At 36.1% G+C, this 19,640-nt stretch overlaps 1 protein-coding gene across 3 annotated transcripts in view; it reads right to left on the reverse strand.

Annotated features, from left to right (window-relative positions):
* LOC5567344 (rap1 GTPase-activating protein 1) overlaps nt 1-19,640 on the reverse strand; it is a 513,675-nt gene that overhangs the window by 456,720 nt on the left and 37,315 nt on the right. The gene's annotated exons all lie outside the window — the stretch shown is intronic.

Below are 19,640 nucleotides of genomic sequence, written 5' to 3' on the forward strand. Positions count from 1 at the left end.
AAAATTGTCGCATGGATGCTAAATGCATGATTTGCGGAGGTTCTTCTCACGCTAAGGACGTCTGTCCTGTGAAAGAAGATACCAGAAAGTTTGAATGCGCCAATTGCAAGGGCCCTCATAAAGCTAACTTTTGTGAATGCCCTTCACGCAAAAGGGTCATTGAGGCTCGTGCCAGGCAGATGAAAGATAATATCCGTTACGATAACGGTCGTTTCCGCAATTTGCCTGGTAGAGTATCGAACAATGCTCATTTTTCAGTTAACGATCGCTTGATCATGAATCATACCCATCAGGAAGATCATAATCATGCTCATTCTCAAACTAATTTTAATCCGTCGGGTAGCCGTTCGAATCTTTCAATTTCGAATGTATCTACCCACGGTAAATCCTTTGCCGATATCGTAGCAGGAAATTCGAACTCCTCCCCTGTTCGATCCATACGTACCCATTCTACTTGTTTCAAATCAAATGGAAAAAACCCTACCGCCACAGGTAATTCCGCTTCTTCGTCTACAGGAAAGTCTAATGGGAAATCACATGACATGTCTGCCTCTGATTTTAATTTTCTAACTGAACAATTGAATCACTATGACTGAAGCAGTCCAAGTAGGTGTAAAATTTACAAATCAAATTGTTATTGGATTACGTTTTTCTAATGGATCCAAATAATAATTTAAATATTTTAAATTGGAATGCTCGTTCTCTGAATGGGAAAGAGGACGAGCTGTTTAATTTTCTTACGGTTAATAACGTGCATATAGCAGTTATTACCGAAACATATTTAAAACCTGGATCTAAACTCAAAAGAGATCCTAACTTTTTTGTTTATCGTAACGATCGACTTGATAGGGCATGTGGGGGAGTTGCAATCATCATTCATAGGCGTATAAAACATCAACTGTTTTCATCATTTGAAACTAAAGTTTTTGAAACTTTAGGTGTTTCTGTTGAAACACAGTTTGGTAAAAATACTTTCATAGCTGCCTATTTGCCTTTTCAATGCTCTTGACAGCAAGTTAATTTGCTCCAAACTGACTTGCGTAAATTGACTCGCAATAAGTCAAAATTTTTTGTCATTGGTGACTTTAATGCCAAACATCGGTCATGGAATAATTCTCAAAGTAATTCCAACGGTAGAATTTTATTTGATGAGAGCTCTTCAGGATATTTCTCAATTCAATACCCTGATAGCCCTACATGTTTTTCCTCTTCTTGAAATCCATCTACGATTGACTTGGTCTTAACCGACTCTAGTCATCTTTGTAGCCAATTAGTTACTCATGCTGATTTTGATTCTGATCATGTCCCTGTTACATTTCAAATATCCCAAGAAGCGATTCTAAATCCTATCAGCTCCACTTTCAATTATTTACGAGCCGACTGGAATATATATAAAACTTATGTTGACTCTTATCTTGATGTTAACATTTCTTGAGAAACTAAACTTGATATTGACAATGCTCTTGAAACTTTAACAAATTCCATTGTTGAAGCCAGAAGCATTGCAATTCCAAAATGTGAAGTAAAATTTGAATCCGTGATTATAGACGATGATCTTAAACTCTTGATCCGTCTTAAAAACGTGAGGAGAAGGCAATTTCAACGCACTCGCGATCCTGCTATGAAAATTATATGGCAGGATTTGCAGAAAGAAATCAAAAAGCGTTTTGCTCAATTAAGAAACAAAAATTTTGAAAATAAAATTTCTCAATTGGACCCTGGCTCTAAGCCCTTTTGGAAATTATCTAAAATCTTGAAAAAACCTCAGAAGCTTATACCGGCATTGAAAGAGGAAAACAAATTATTACTAACTAATTGCGAAAAAGCTCAAAAACTTGCTATGCAGTTTGAAAGTGCGCACAATTTTAATTTAGGACTTACTAGTCCAATTGAAAATGAAGTTACTCGGGAGTTCGAAAATATTCTCAATCAAGAGAACGTTTCCGAAAATGCCTGGGAGACTGATTTGGAAGAAGTGAGAACTATTATTAAAAAATTCAAAAATATGAAAGCTCCTGGCGATGATGCAATTTTCTACATCCTCATCAAGAAACTTCCAGAAAGTAGCTTATCATTTCTAGTTGACAAATGGAAAAATGCTAAGGTTGTTCCAATTTTAAAACCAGACAAAAATCCTGCAGAAGCTTCTAGCTATCGTCCAATCAGTTTGCTTTCCTCCATCAGTAAACTTTTTGAAAAGGTTATTTTGAACAGAATGATGGCCCACATCAACGAAAATTCAATTTTTGCCAATGAACAGTTCGGATTCCGCCATGGACATTCGACCACTCATCAACTTTTACGTGTAACAAATTTAATCCGTTCCAACAAATCTGAAGGCTATTCTACTGGTCTTGCTCTTCTAGACATAGAAAAAGCATTTGACAGTGTTTGGCATGAAGGTTTGATTGTAAAATTAAAAAACTTTAATTTTCCAACATACATTGTTAGAATAATTCTAAGTTATCTGTCGAATCGTACACTTCAGGTTAATTATCAGAACTCCAGGTCTGAAAGACTTCCTGTAAGAGCTGGTGGTCCTCAAGGCAGCATTCTGGGACCAATATTATACAATATTTTCACATCTGACTTACCTGAGTTACCTCTGGGATGTGAAAAATCTTTGTTTGCGGATGACACAGGCCTCTCCGCCAAAGGACGAAGCCTGCGTGTCATCTGTAGCAGATTGCAAAAAAAAAATGGATGTTTTTCTTCATACTTGCAAAAATGGAAGAATTCTCCTAATGCTTCCAACATTCAACTAATAATATTCCCACATAAACCAAAAGCTCTTTATTTGAAACCTTCAAGTAGACATGTTGCTACGATGAGAGGGGTTCCAATAAATTGGTCAGATGAAGTTAAGTATTTAGGGTTTATGCTGGATAAGAATTGAACTTTCAAAAATCACATTGAGGGCATTCAAGCCAAATGTAACAAATATGTAAAATGTCTCTATCCCTTTATTAAGAGAAAATCATAGTTTTTTTTTTCTTAAGAACAAGCTTTTGATGTTCAAACAAATTTTCAGGCCAGCCATGTTGTATGCTGTACCAATATGGACTAGCTGTTATAATACCAGGAAGAAAGCTCTGCAGAGGATTCGAAATAAAATTTTGAAAATGATTCTGAAGTTACATAGAATTCCAATGTTGAAGCATTGAAACAAATGTCAAATAAAATAATTATTAATTTCCAGCAAAAAAAAACCGTTACAATCTTCTATTGCCACGATTAATGCATTATATATTTAGGTTAAGTAAATTGAAAGCGTTTTTTTCTCTTATAAGCAGATGAAACCAAGTCACTTGTAAAAAATCTGAAATGTTACGGCAAATGAAATGTAATAAGTTGTTACAAAATGTTAATAAAATCTTAAATTTATTTTACAAAATAAGGATGATAGTGGTGTCTAGCACAGAACACCTAGATATAAGAAATGAATGTAATGTTTGGAATGATACTAATAAAGAAATAAAAAAAAAGCAGAAATAATTTGTGTACGCACAACACGAGATTTAGAAGCGCCATATCATAGTAGGCGTGTTAATCTGTTAATCTTAGGCCAACAAGATCATTGTTGATTCGATACCTTCATGGTCTTCAACAGATCTCGACATCTATGACGGAGGCCTTTTTCTCACCCCGTCATCGACGCATATCACCCAGAACGTTCCTAAAAGCTGTGACAAGCGTACCGATGCAAATTATATTTGATTTATTTTTCAATTGTTTCGCGCTGGTAGATGAGTTGGCCGGTTGTGCCGTGGGGACAAAACGATGTCAACAATGCACATTGGCCATATTAGATGGAGAGGGTGGACGCGTCGCGAGAACAACCGCATAAATCGTTGTGGTAGCCTACTCTGGCCAATACATAGCAACAGTTGGCAGCCGGTTGTGGCTTATGCTGAAATACTTTTCAAAATTGGTTGCTCCCCTCCCTCGAGCTCTCCCTTGGCAATTGGGGTCAGCGAGTCTGTGTGATATCACCATATAGCTTCACACAAAGCCACCTTCCGCCGTTCACTCTCTCGTTCCAATTTTTCGACGGACGGACATTCGTTATTAGACGTCGCAATTATTATTGTTATTGTAACATTGTTTGGGTTTATTTTGCATTTTATTGTCATCATTGAATGATGCCCAATGATGAAAGAAACCATACTGCACCGAAATGGACACAATGGCGGGTAATATCGCGTAAGGAATTTGAGACTGCGTTGAGCAGAGACGATGAGGAATGGCCGGACGTGCGAATAACTTCACGTTTCATTGCACGGCGGCCTCTGTTTAGCCAATTTTGGAACGGGAGGGCTACCTATACTTTGCGCGCCCCATTAAATTAGCCGAAAATGAACGTGACCATTTGTTTCAACCGTGGCGGTTGTTTTGGTTGGAGGCCATTTGACTGGACTGGAATCATATCTGAACAGAATGTTAATCATGTAATGTTGTTCATGAGCGTTTTTAGATTGCTTCGAGTAGATTTATCTTTGTCCGAAACTAAATAGCAAATAGCGTTCAAGATAGTAAACCATATACCATGTATGTATTATGACTAGTACTACAACTTGGTGTGTAAATGTTATAAGTAAACTGAATATGTTATACTCGGGTAATGTATGGCTTCTACACCATTCGACAATGTTGTACTATCAAACCACTTCAATGAATACATTCGGATGGTTTCTAGTTGCCAACAATAGAACAACCGATTAACTCATAGTTGTTATGGGGGGGTTGCCGAAGAAAATTAAGCTGCCGAGAATAGTTGCACGGACATGAGAAGTTCGAAGCATTGCAAAAACGGTTCAAAACAAGTTTAGACGATTCTGTTGATGTGAATCGAAAGAGAATCAGCTAATGCGCAAATGTAACCAAACACACATATGTCATATATATCTGTCTTCATATGTTAGAGATAATTGCAAGAAAAACGAAGCATTGGCTTAGACTGCCGAGAATACGTAAATTCCCCTCCTCTTTTTGACATTGCATCCTAAGTAGGATATCTCAACTTCCTTATCTTTGTCGTACTCGATAAAAATACATACATAATTTTAAATGCCAAATCTCAGTCGATTTTAACCAAGATTTGCACCGCCCGATTTTAAAAGATTTCAGGAAATTAATGCCGAGTATCAGTAGTTTGTGCATCGTTGCTAAGCAATCTGTGAATTTGTTAGCTGGATATCGATTAAAATTCATAAACTGAGATTTGCATAGTCGTACTCGGGAAATACTACTAAGGACCGATTTCTTCACTATGGCTAGCCGTAAACCACGCTAAGTGGTGATGAAGAAATCGGCCCTATGTGTGTACAAATGCAAAACTGGTCAATTGAGAACATGTATAAAACTATCGGGGGAGCCATCTTCGACGAATATCTGAAATGCACTTAACCCCTCTACCGGCAGCTTCAATTTTTACCGCTAAAAAAATATTCAAATCGCGATAATTTTTTTGTTTCTCGATATTTTTGCACCATTTTTTCACAAGATCTCAAAAAACTCTTCTAGTTTAGGAATCCGTGTCGATATTAATCATTGGTGATCTAGTTTTGAAGATATTCCGATGTTTCTAGGGGGACCGACATTCTCCATATAAAATGTCTTTGACGGCCATTTTGTTTTAGACCAATTCATCAAAAAAATAAAATGTATACTATACAATGCCAGGTAATGAGGAGCTACTCTGAAAAAATCATACAAATCGGTTCAGTATTCTTGGAGAAATCTGAAAATTACGATATGAGGTATTTTAGAGTTTTTAAGATCTTTATTTGTCCAGCGTGCTACCAGAAACATAAATGCTCATGACTTAAGTACGACTGCATCAAATTGCTTTATTTTTTCACAACATACTCGCATTAATATATCATTCCGAGGAGTGAATATCCAAAAACGATAAAAAAAAATGTAGCCTGACAAATTAACGTGGGTTATGGTTGACGCGACGGTCCCCCAAGGAATTTTGGAATATCTCCGGATCCCGATGACAAATGATCAATTTTGACACAGATTCTAAAACAAGAAGAGTTTGAATGTTGACTTTAAAAAATGAAGCTGCCGGTAGAGGGGTTAATATTCTAACAGAAATCATCTCCCAGGGAATCCATCAGTTTCTCCAAATGCTACAAAGCCCAAAAACTCATCAAGGTATGTGCCAACAGTATCATCAAAGACACACAAATAACACTGTGGAACACGTTTTTGTCTCAAGCACCAAAATACTGCTATTAACAAAATTAAGATTTGCTGAATCCATTGCCGTTTTCAAAAATATCATAGCACGTCAAGTTTTTGAGATATTCACTGTTGAAAATGCAAAATCTGGCTATTTAAGCCAACTTGCATGCAAGTTTTTCAGCTTGTATGGCAATTTATTCGTTCAATTTGTCACAGAATTCAAACTTCATGTCTATAACAACTATTATCGACAAAGTTCATACTATTTTCGATGGTCTAAAGTTATTTTTTGATGGTTACGAAAAGTATTGTATTTTGCCAGAGGCGCGTCCACGTTCTAAATCATGGGTAGCACAAATGTTGACAGATATTTTATGCATGGTGTTGTAAAGAAAAAAATTAACCCTATGGAATCTTAGGCTGGAAATTGAAAGCTACTATATTTTAGGAGCTCAAACGTAAAGGGTGCCAGTCGTTACGACAAGAATATAAAAAATTTCGTCTTTACGTAGCTGGTAGTGACTGAGGACCTTAAAAAATAGGAAATTAGAGAACTTTTGCCTGAAAAAAAAGACCTAAATGGAATCAAGAAGTGGTCAAAAATAATATCAATCAGAAACCAAGAAAACAAAACGAATCCTAAGCCAATGCTGCACTTCTTCTGTAGTGTTCTCGGACATCAGCAGACATACGTGTTTGTCTGTTCACATTAATAATGAGCAGCTCAATCTTCTATCAATTCACACCCACGGACCTGTTTAAAGCTTTTTGGAAAAGTTTTTACAATGCTTCGAATACCTCATGTTCGTATGTCTTCTGTTGGCAACCTTTTTCTCTTCGGCAGCTTTCCCATAAGAACTACTGCAAGCAAATCTCTTCGGAAGCTCCAAATCAGTCGAATTTGAAGCGTCCTTTTTTACATGGTGTGTTTTGATAAAAATATTGTGTATTTGGCGTTTAAAATTTGGTTACCGATAACAGTCGAATGGTGCCGAAGATGTAAATTACCCGATTACTGCTCGTATTGAGTATGTGCTCTTTCATGATCTTTTCTAAGAATTTCTTCAGAAATTGTTTCAGGTATGTTCAGATATTACTCCGGAAGTTTCTAAAGGAGTACATTTAGTAATTATTTCCCAAGAAATTTATCCACGAATATGCATAGGGAATTTCCCCAAGAATTTTGTTAAGGATACCTCAAGAATTCAACCTGGATTTACCAATACCACAGCGAAGGAAAAAGGAGAAAGATTATTTCAAAAATCATCGGAATTCTTTGAAAAATTCTTTAAGATTTTTTTTAGATGGCCCTACCTTCCCTAAGATTTTATCCAGTGATTCATCCATCAATTTCCCTGGGATACGCTCTAAGATTCCTGGACAAGACGTCTTTTGAAATACAATCAATAACTTCTCCAGAAATGCCCCTAGAAATTTCTTGGGATTTCTTATGAATTCAATTGAAGTGTTTTTTTTTTTTGGAGGCACCTTCAGCAATTGCTCCAGAGATTCCTTTTAAGTTTACTATAGAAATTCCTCTACTAATCCTAAGAGATTTTCAGAAATAAGTTTTTAAGGTATTTTTTTCAGGAATTCTTCCAAGAATGTCTCAAGGAAAATGCCATGAAATTATTTTCAGAAAAATAAATCCTAAAGAAAATCCTTAAGTAACCTTTGAAAAAACCAGTGTACGTTTTAAAGAATCTCGGTAAGAAAATCAACTTTTGAAGAAGATTTGGAAAATTTCATAGATACAATCCGTCAATCTTTCAAAGATAAAATCAATCGAATCTATGGATAGTATTACGCAGGATTTTCTAAAGGATTTTCTCGAAAAACATTGGACAGAAAAGAAAATCGTGTAGAAATTATCGGAGGAATTATTGGAAAAAAATCTGTAGTATTAACTGGCGTAAGAACTTAAATAAACTTTTTAAGATTGCATGGGAATATTTTTGAGAAATTTTTAAAAAATGTGTAGAAAAAACTGCGGGAGTAATACTTGGATAAAATGCTGGAAAATCACTTGCAAAAATAGATTTGTTCGCAGAACCCCTAAAGGAATATTACATTTCTGGAAGAAACGTGGATGAATTCTTGAAGGAATCCACATGAACAGGCGGAGGAGTTCTTAAAGGGTTTCTTGCTAAAAAAAACCCTTGAGCAATTCTAGAACTCTGGAATAAACCTTTGTAGATTTATTGGGGAGAAATTCCGTAGAAATCATTGGAAGATCTCCTAAAGTAACAACTAGAGAATTCGATGGAAGAAGAGGTAATAGCATTGGAGTTTTCATGGATTTGCTGGAGCAAATTCTGGAGAAATTCCTCTAAACATTATTTGAATCATTTGTGGCCCAGATAGCCGTAGCGGTAAACGCGCAGCTATTCAGCAAGACCAAGCTGAGGGTCGTGGGTTCGAATCCCACCGGTCGAGGATCTTTTCGGGTTGGAAATTTTCTCGACTTCCCAGGGCATAGAGTATCTTCGTACCTGCCACACAATATACGCATGCAAAAATGGTCATTGGCATAGTAAGCTCTCAGTTAATAACTGTGGAAGTGCTCATAAGAACACTAAGCTGAGAAGCAGGCTCTGTCCCAGTGGGGACGTAACGCCAGAAAAGAAGAAGAAGATCATTTGAAAAATCGCTGGAATTATTTCTGGGAGAATTGGTAGAGAAATCTCTAGAAGAATTTCTTCTCTAGGAGACCCTGAATGAATTCTAAATAAAATTACTATGATAATTCCTGAAGCTTTTCCTCGGAGAATCTGAGAAGAGGCTGTTGAACCCGTGATAGTTTCTGGAGCCTGTACAATTCTGCATCAGGATTAAATTCATGCATAATAAGTAACAAAGAGATTTAAAAAAGAGTATCGTGTTCCTTCCTGCTCTAAATATTTTCATGAAAAGTGCCACAAAATAACAAAGGGGATTTGATCAAATTATTATTTAAGAAGAATTAATCAAGGACTACTTGCAGAAACTTCTACGGCAATTCTGAATCATCCAAGAACTTCTTGATGCTCTAGGAGTTCTATAGAAATTGCTCTGTTAATCGTCAAGAGACTCAGCGATATTTTGTTAGATTATATCAAGAGTGATAGCACGACCAAAAATCGCATGCAACATCACACTTGTATTGTGTAAAAAACTATGCAATTGGTCTCAGTTTAATCCATTTTTCTTCCAAATGCTCTTCAAGAATCTTTTGATGGATGTTCCAGAAACTGTTCAAGAATTACTTTCTGAAATATTTACGGTAATTTGTCCTAGAACATTTACATTTTTTTTAAGAAACCATCCATTGATTGATTCAGAAATGCCACAGAGGATTACTCCATTTGTTTTTCTAACGGTTAAATAAGTTTCTTGTAACAATTCTTACAGTTAGTTTCCAAAGATTTTCTCTAGAGATATTCTCAAACGTTCCTCAAACGAGCCAAAACTGTTTGAGGCCCATACATACACGCTTCACAAGGCATACGAAACAATGGAAAACTATATCGTGTCTTCCATTCTTCATATATTTAATATCTTGAACAGTTGATAAATCAGCTTTCTGCTGAACTTGTGTTTTTTTTTGTTGGATCGTGGGTAGGACAATCCTTTGACTGTCCTACCCAGGTGTTTTTGTGCGTAGTACATATCCTACCTGTCCTACCCACTTCCCGCGCCACTGTTATTTTGCCATTTAAGAGAAATGAAGAATTTTGTATGGAGACTGCAAGCATGGTGAAAAAATTGATTTAATCTGAATTTTATCGTTCAATTACAACCAAATTATATCTAAAATGAAAGTTAAAGCCCTATTTGGCATGCTCAGAGGATAAGATCTCAAAAAAGTTTGATATATAATACTTTAAATTTTATGTAAACATCAATTAAACCAGCGTTTTATGCAACTTTGGCGACCTATAGCTAAAAATTTTGACGTGCTGGAATATTTCTGAGAACGGCATCAGATTCAGCAGTCATTTTTGTTACGCTGTGTAATCTAACAAGAACATACACTGATAATGTCGAGAAACTGTACTTGGAAATGCACACCAATATTGTTAAGATAAGCCAACCCTTACAAAAAATATGTCCCATTTAGCACAATGACATAATTCAACGTTTCCCATAAACCACTTTTATGCAAGAACGGCAGGTAGTAAAAGTTTACATTCGGATGCAGTGGAGAGCGATAAGAAGGAGGCTGAGCAGCTCTTGAAACTCTTAACTCACAAGCTGACGAACGTGATCTGATTGAAAGATGAAAGTGGCATTTTGATCAATACCTGAGGAAATTACTTCGTGAACTTCGTTTCCAATTGCTGTCTACACTGAGCTATCAATCTTTTAAAAATGCCATTAAAACATGTCCCGTTACTCGATGTCCACTAATGAAATCATATTAACCCTCAAAAGCCCTGGATGTACCTTGAATTTTCAAATGAACATAATTTTAAGACCGCTAGATCAATTAATTTGAAATAAATTCTAAAGTTGATCCTCCTAACCCCTCCCCCTTTTCTGGATAACGAAAAAAGCATGGATACGAGGAGATCTTTTCGGATTTCAATTCTTTGTCTTAGATATTCTTGTAACATATCGCTTAGTTTAGAGTGGGTTTTTGAATAAAATGTTAGTTTTGTCGGTATCGGAAATTCCAGACTATGGTTCCAAGGGGTCGCGTTAGATGTTACTAAGAAACCATATCATGTGACACATCAATTCACATTAGGGTGCGGCTTATTTTTCAAAAGTTCTCAAAATCATAAATTCGTTTACTCTACTGAATTCAAATCACATTAAAAGAGAAACCACAAAATCTGGGCCAAAATATTATAATTTAGAGGTGGCGCAAGCGGTTTTGAAGGGGAATTTTCAAGTTATAAAAAATGAACTTCAGTGAAGTAAACATAACTTTGTTATTTTTCAACCAATTTTGAAACTTTTAGCACTGTTACGCTAAGTAGCGTACTTTAAATTTTAAAACACTTCATGAACATCCCTAGAAACTTATTCTACCTAGCTATAGCTATAGACAAGCATATGACGTGCAGGGAGAAATAGAATAGTCTCCTTTAGTGTGGAGGTAGTTGATGAGCGGAATGGATGCATTTTCCCTCAATATGTTACCGAAATTGTGAGTAGATCCTATAAGTAAGAAATCATTATTCTAATAAACATGTTTTAGCTTTTTAGCTGATCAAAGACCATTTCAATGTGTTTTCTGCTGTAAGAGTCGGTGCAATATCTAACGCCTCCCGCAACAAGCACTATTATCTTCAAAATTAAATTTATGAAAACTTTGTAGAACATCAAATGTTTAAAATATTTTTATCCATTTCTTCCTCATTTTACTAAAAAAAACATTTTTTATGACCATCATAACTTCATAAATACTCAATCGATTCCGAATCTTGCTCCTGCGGGGGCGGGCGATGAGGATTAAACAAGTCGCGCGTCGGACGAGTAAAGTGAAAAAGTGCCGCGTTCGATTAGTTCTTTTTGATCCGTCGACCTTGACGCTTGCTCCTGGGCAGTGCGTCAAGAAAGCCCGAGAAGTCGTCAGTTGTTTTCCCTCTCGGGTCGCGCGCCTTTTTTTCTCTGAGTGCTTTTATACAGCCGAGCAAACGAGTGAAGCTGAAAGTGGATTGTTGCTGCTCAGTCAAAGATGACGAATCAATTGGTGAGCTCGTTTCATGCTACTATTTTTAATCTATAAAATATAAATGTACTCGTTACAACGGAGGGACATAAATATGATTTTTCAACAAACTTTGAATGGTTCGTCACTGTGAGTGCCGACATAAATCCTGATTCATACATTATTTATGTTTAACTTTTTTTTCAAAACACCACTTTCTTTTTACCTTCATTTTTGTAATTAAAAAAAACTTTGAATGTTTCGACACTACAAGTGTAGACTTGCGAAAGGTTCACTTTATTCAACAAACTTTGGATGGTTCGCCACTCTAAGTGTCGGCATAAGAATAAGAGTGTTACATTTAGGTATTTGTTTAACAAACTTTGAATGGTTCGTCACCTCAAGTGTCGGCATAATTTTCCTCTACATAGAAATTGTTCATATCAAATGAAAATATTATACTTACATGTAAGCATTTTTAAATCTCACAAATAATATAGGCAAACACGGAATCTAAGCTAAGCTAAGCAAATTTAGTTGTTTTCAAACTATTCATACAACATTTTTTTCTTGAAAAATGGTTGTAACTAAGTTATTCAACAAAAACTACCCAAAAACATGATTAAAAAAAACAAATGCTCTCAGTTAATAACTGTGGAAGTGCTCAAAAGAAAACTAAACTGAGAAGCAAGCTTTGTCCCAGCGATGCCAAGAAGAAGAAGAAGAAGAATAAGAAGATATTAGAGACGACTCGTAACCTCACGTTTTATCTGTTCTACTATCCGGAAAATTACTAATTTTGTAGACTTAGATAAACGATTGAAATGGTCGTTTCATTTGAACTGCTTCACTTTTCGGGGAAACGGATCATTCGGGGAAATGGCTTTCGGGGAAAAGTAGCACAATCGTGTAAAAACAGTATCAAATGTTAATTCTTGGAAAAAATATATAGCTTATTTGTTGGAATTCCTAATGTTACATATAAAATGATTTATAGCTAAATTTGTACTCGCTTTTGAAGTCCTGGACGACAAACTCTTTGGATGTATTTTGATTGTTACTTCTAACCATCTCTGGCATATCTTCCGGAGGAGTTTTGATAAGGTTTTCTTTAGCAGGCAGGCTTAAGATTCCTTCGCAGATTACGGTATTTCACTAGTTATTTGTTCAGCAACCCTGTCAGACATGGGTCCTGATTTTCGCCAAAATTAATTAAAATATTACGGCTAGAAAACTCAGCCCAAAGTCGCTTCCTGTGTTTTGCTAGAATCTTCTCCAAAACTTCCACCACATTTACATTTTCCGTTGGAAATGTCTACGAAAAATTCTCTTGAATTCTTTCAGAAAGTTAGCCAGGTGTCTCAGCCCTGACCCACCCTTAAATTTCATTATTAACATATCACGAAAATAGTAACTTTAGTAACGATTTTTCTAAAAAAAAAAAGTGACTTTGTTGACTTTTTGTTGCAAAGAGTGACTTTTTATTGACCAGGTCGAAAAACGTGATCAAGTCACTAAAAAGTGACTCGCTACCAGTCCTACACAGAGATTAAATGAATGAAACTTGGGATTAGCTAACCATTATCAATGTGCACAATCTAGTGCTCAAAATGTAAAAGTCAATAACGGCGCCGGCCACGTTCATACTGTCATCGGGGAAGGGAAGGAATGTTAGTTAGATAACTATTGTTACTAGAGATCAAATATACATCTGCATTTCCACAGTTGGATAGTGGGTCAGTGGGATAAGGTAAGAACCCGGGAATCACCTTTAATTCATTATACAATTCACGTCTAACCGAATTGGCAATACAAAAAATGCCATTAAGTGTCGAAGAAATTACAAACTCGATTAGGTATTGGATTATACCATAAATTAAACGCAGACATTTTGATAATGGCTTTGTATGGCAGGCACGATGACACATGACCAAGAAATTTGAGAAAATTTCAAACTCGTAAAGATCCCCGAACCGATCCGGAGTTATATCCAGTTTTGCTTAAAAAAAAGGGCCGAATAAGACATAGTAGCTCTGAAATCAAAAACCTCTTCAGAGTATTGGATTAGAAACTCTCCTCTTCCACAGAACTTACATTCTTACACTGTTTTGCCCATCAAATTTAATGACTCCACCGGATGCTGTAATACCATCAGGGGCATCAGCTACACCACGCCTTTCAAGCTAATCAATTATGACTCGCCATTTGGTCCAACAGCTGATAACCCGTTAATCCATCATCGCTTTCTGCTGCTGAACGACGACGGCTTCAGGGTATGTGGAGTAATGAAAACCGCTTCCGAACGCGGCTCGTTATCAGTCAGTGCAGTGCAGTAGATGTACAAAACACATACACCACCCGCCAAAAGTATGGAATCGCATCATCGAGAATTGCAACACCTCAAAAAGTTTAGAATAACCTGTAACTACGAGTTGCTGTTGTCGTGATTCTAAACTTTTCGCGGGTGTGGCAATGCGATCCCATACTTTTGACGGGTAGTGTACATGCAACAATGGCAGCAACGAGGGTTTGGATTGCATGCATGGTGCCACTTTTATATTTTGGATCATCGAGCTTCGACGTCCGAACTTGGAAGAGCACCTCGACGGAAGTGAAAAGCCATAAACAAAATACACTTGGCTTCAAGTTGAAGCTCGAACACAAAACCGTTTGCTCGACTCTTCGAAAAATTTCAACACCGTGCTGCACTTCCATAAGCCTAATGAATAAAAGATTAGTGTGTGACTCTGCTAAAACTGTGTCCGTTTCGACGGAGCTGCGTTGAGTTGAGGCGGTGGCGGCGATGGACATGTTTCGATTTTCTTCTTTCGATTTCACCAATGAAACGAACGAAAACAGAAACTCAAAAACACACATGCATCCAAATACAAGCACGTTGCGAGCTACACGCATTTGTGTGAAGGATCTTCAAATAAAATTGTATTGTGGGACGATTGTTTGTCGAACGATAAGTTGGTCGATACAATTGGCATCAAGGAAAAAAAAACGAGGAGAGGAACGATATCCAAACTCAAAACAAATATAAAAAAATGCGTGTATGATTTGCTGGTTATTGGGTCGCTTTCTTATTTCCGATGTTTGTATTTTCATAGCACCCATAGAGCCGCCATAATCTCTTCTAGTACTCAGACTCATAACGTTTCTTGATTAATATTTGGGAAGGATGGAACAAGTTTTGTGGGTCGACGTTTTCCTACGTTTTGAAATGGGATAAAAAATATTGGAAATGCGCCTCCTGGACAAGAGAAGCTCTATTTGCAAATGTTGCTACGCCTTTTCCGCATTAGTCTGGTTATTGTGGATTTAAATTTTTGCAATTTTTGCATTTATGTCCTCAATTCCTCTACCGGCAGCTTCAATTTTTACCGCTAAAAATATATTCAAATCGCGATATCGATGTTTTTTGATATTTTTGCATTATTCTTTCACAAGTTCTCAAAAAACTCTTCTAGTTTTCGAATATGTGTCGATATTAATATTTGATCATCGGAATCCGGAGATATTCCAAAATTCCTTGGGGGACCGACGGGTAGCCATAACCCACGTAAATATCTCAGGCTTCAGAATTTGTATCATATTCGGATATTCACTCCTCGAAAAGATACATTAATGTGAGTATGTTGTGAAAAAATAAAGCATTTTGGAGCAGCCGTATTTAAGTAATGATCATATAATGTTTCAGGTACCACCCTGGACAAATAAAGATCATGAAAACTCTAAAAATCCCCATATCGTAATTTTCAGATTTCTCCAAGAATACTGAATCGATTTGTATGATTTTTTCAAAGTAGCTCCTTATTACATGGTATAATATAGTACACATTTTATTTTTTTGATAAATTAACCAAAACCAAAATGGTCGCCAAAAACATTTTATATAGAAAATGTCGGTCTCCCAAAGAACATCGGAATATCTTCAAACCCAGATCACCAATGATTAATATCGACACGATTTCTTAAACTAGAAGAGTTTTTTGAGATCTTGTGAATAAATGGTGCAACAATATCGAGAAACAAAAAAGTTATCGCGTTTTGAATATTTTTTGGTGGTAAAAAATGAAGCTGCCGGTAGAGGGGTTAAATAAACTGTAGATTTTACAAGATAATTTAATGTTTAACAAACTTATCGTAGACTCAAAAGTGAACCGAAGTTGAGTGAATTGTCTTCAAATTTCTTAAGTTAAAATTGATCTGAGTTGAGAGCCATGAAAACCAACTTTTACTTTGGTTCTCTAACTCGATATCGAGATACGGAATATCGACTATGGGAGAGTTAACTGTATATACAATATGTATCTGAGTTTACGTCAGAACTCCTAAAGAAGTTTTTGCAAGTATTTTTAAATTAACTTTTGAGCTTGAGCTATAGTTTGATTGGCCGCCCGTAATTGCTACACCAGTATCGCCAAATCAGCTGCACTTACACAAGTAACCAACTAGATGACTGCTTGGAACTAGCAGACATCCTCAGTGTATAAGTGCTGATGATCTTCTATTTTTAGGCAACAACGGCGCCGGCCATGTCAGATTACAAACCAAAGAGGGGAAGAGTTTATTCACACATTTCATAACGCTGAAAATGGCCATTTTTGACACCCACCCACCCCCTCGTAACGCTTTTTGTATGAATGTTCTACAAATTTTGTATGAGCTGTAACATTTCGAAGACACCCATCCACCTTCTCCAGCGTTATGAAATTTGTGAATGGGCCCGAAGGGGGAGGAATTGATGTTGCACTTACATTGGCCCACTGTAGACCGGATATACCCCTGCATCTACAGCAGTTCATGCGGGAAAGTATAGGGGTAAGGTTATTTTATGGCTTGCGTTTTGGTTAGCAGACTGCCGAATCGGGCGATTCAATTTTTTAAAATGTTTGAAAATCCAATCTCTCATATGCTTCTTACCATCTTTACCATAAATAAGGGTTCTGTAAATTTTCAGCTTTCTGATTTTCTGATAAATGTTCCAAACTCGCTAGTACTGTAATGTAAGTACAAACATATCATCCCATATTGAAAACTTATTCTTCAAACCTTAAGGGGCGGTCCATTAATTACGTAAGACAAATTTCGGGGTTTTTCAACCTCCCCTCCCCCCATGGTAAGATTTTTTTGTATGAAAATCAAAAATAAATTGTATGGCGCGTAAGAATTCTTAGACCCCCCCTCCCCCCATAAATCCTTACGTAATTAATGGACAGCCCCTAATGAAGGACGTTGTTGAAGAAACAAATACCTTTTGAGCTGATTTGGTTTGGGATTTTTGTACATGTTTGCAGGGCTATAATCCCAAATTAAGCTAAATAATAGCAAACAAACTCATAAATATCTCCTCTTCTATCCGTCGGATTGAATTTTTCTCTTCAGAAAATTTCTTTATTATGGTTTGAAGAATGAGTTTTTACTATGGGATAATCAGTTTGTACTTACATTACAGTACTAGCGTATTTGGAACATATTTCAAAATGTTTCCATAGTAATTTCCATATAAACCTATATTGTGTTTGGTCCGTTTCTAGTTCTAGCGATTGCTATGATCAAATAGTTTTAGTGTGATAGATTAAGATAGATTAAGGATAAAAGCAAGTGAAAGATATAACTACAAGTACGAGGAAAAGGACGGGCCTGTGATTGCACCCATGACCTTCTGCTTTTGAAGCAGCAGCGGTAGCCATTAGTCCACCAAACCCGTCATAAGGTATTATTGAAGTAATTTTCGGTCCATGCATTGAAAATACTCTTAAAGAATTTCCATTTAAAAGTATGTGGAGTAATTTGGAGTGGGATGCTTGGAATTCTTAGACGATTTTTAGCATCGGTCATAGGCAGCAGGACTCTTGAACGAATTTGGAATAGCTCATGAAACAAAATATGAAAGAATATTTATCCAGGGTATTGTATATTGATTGTATTTATGGTAGAATTTACTAAAAAAAAATCTGCAAAAATATCCAGCAGATTTCCGGGAAGGCCCTCTGAAGAGTTGTTTAGTAGAATTCTGAGAATAAATTATGATGCGACGCGATTCTGCAAGACGGGATTCTTGAAATTCCGTGACACCTGCATAGGTGGAGACGTGCTGGATTTATTTTGTAAAATGACTGACCTAATAGGGATAGACGGGGCAAAATAAACACCCTTTGTTTGTGACAACACTATTTTTTTTTTTCAAAAATCATATAAACAAACCAAATAACATTTCTTCAAGTAAAAATCCAGAAATTTGCTGAAACTGTTATTTTAATAATAACTTACAAATTCAATTTGTTGAAGATAAATACCATTAGGAATTCAAGATAATATCTTCACATCAGAAGCATTGAAAAATAATGGTTTTCTTTTGTAAATTTCACCTTTTTATGCGGGTGGTCACATCCCGAGTAACATACATGATATAATTGTGTATTATCAACTTATAAATGACTAGTTCTGGTCATATATCAGTTGATAATACACTATTATAACATGTGTATTGCTGGGGATTGCTCCGGAGTATTTATAACCAAGGATAAAACAACTATTTAAAAAAATGTATTTCGAAAACCATTTATCATTTTTTTTTAAACTTTCGACGTTTGGATGTAAAAGTAGTTATGTTATGTATAAGTAGGCTCAAATCGAGCTCATCCATGAAGTTATCATCTTACCCCGTCTAAAAAGACAAGATAAATTTGGGCCAGTGTTTCTGGCAGAATTCCCGATAAAACTTTAAAAAGAATTGTAAATTATGGTAAAATTGCAAATAATGGTGGCATATAGCGCGAAATTCCTGGCAAAATCTCGGGGAAATTTCTTGGTGTAAAGAAAATTTGGTGCGAGAGAAAATTTTATTTAAATCTCGAGAGGAAGTTTCTTTAGAACATGTGAAGGAATTACAACAAGATTTCCATCAGATTGTCTGCCAAATATGCTTCTGAGTCTCCGCCAGCAGTATGCGGCGCCGCCATCTTTTCGAATCCAACATGTTCTAAGCAATTGTTGGATACTCAAATGCATTTCAATGTGGATACTCAAATGACATTGGCTGCTGTCAAATCCATTAGGTGGGATTGGGGTTGCCATATACGTGGTCTCCGCTAAGAACTTTTAAATGATTTCTATTTGAAGTTCGTCTTATAATTCCATCAGCAACTCGACAGTGTCGTTAGACAATAAATTAGTAATATCATCGGAAATGTGTTAAGATAAAACCCAGAAAAAAATAGTTCCTTTAGAAAATTATCGCAATTTTTCCAAGTAATTTTGCTATGAACTACAATGATAATTATATAATTTCAAGCAAGCGATCCAAATCGATATTTGTTCGGTCCATAATGTTATCCTTAGGAAGGCTATTTAGCATTAATTGCGTACATCTAGAAAAGTAGTATTAGACGCAGTTATATGGTTTCCAAGCATTAAAAACGTTGTACAGGTCGGACTCGATTATCCAGATTATCGATTTTATTTTCACTCCGGATAATCGAATCACTAAAAGAAAAATTTAAATTTGCGATAAGAGGTCTTTAATATTATCTTTTTTCGATATTTTATTTATATGATGCAGTGGGATAGCCCGAAATTAATTTTAGGAATATTAGGAGTCTTGAGAAGAAAAAAAAAATGTCCAGCATGTACAAAAACAAACCTTTTCCAAACCTCTTTTCTCGTACCGACGTCCAAAACTGCAAATCCATAAATATTGTATATTACAATACCAAAATATCTCAAATTTATGCATAAAAACTGAAAAACAAGAATATCAAAAACAAATTCTGGATAATCGAGTCCGACCTGTAATGGACAT

The sequence above is a fragment of the Aedes aegypti genome, chromosome 2 (assembly GCF_002204515.2).
Source record: "Aedes aegypti strain LVP_AGWG chromosome 2, AaegL5.0 Primary Assembly, whole genome shotgun sequence".
NCBI classification, from domain to species: Eukaryota; Metazoa; Arthropoda; class Insecta; order Diptera; family Culicidae; genus Aedes; species Aedes aegypti.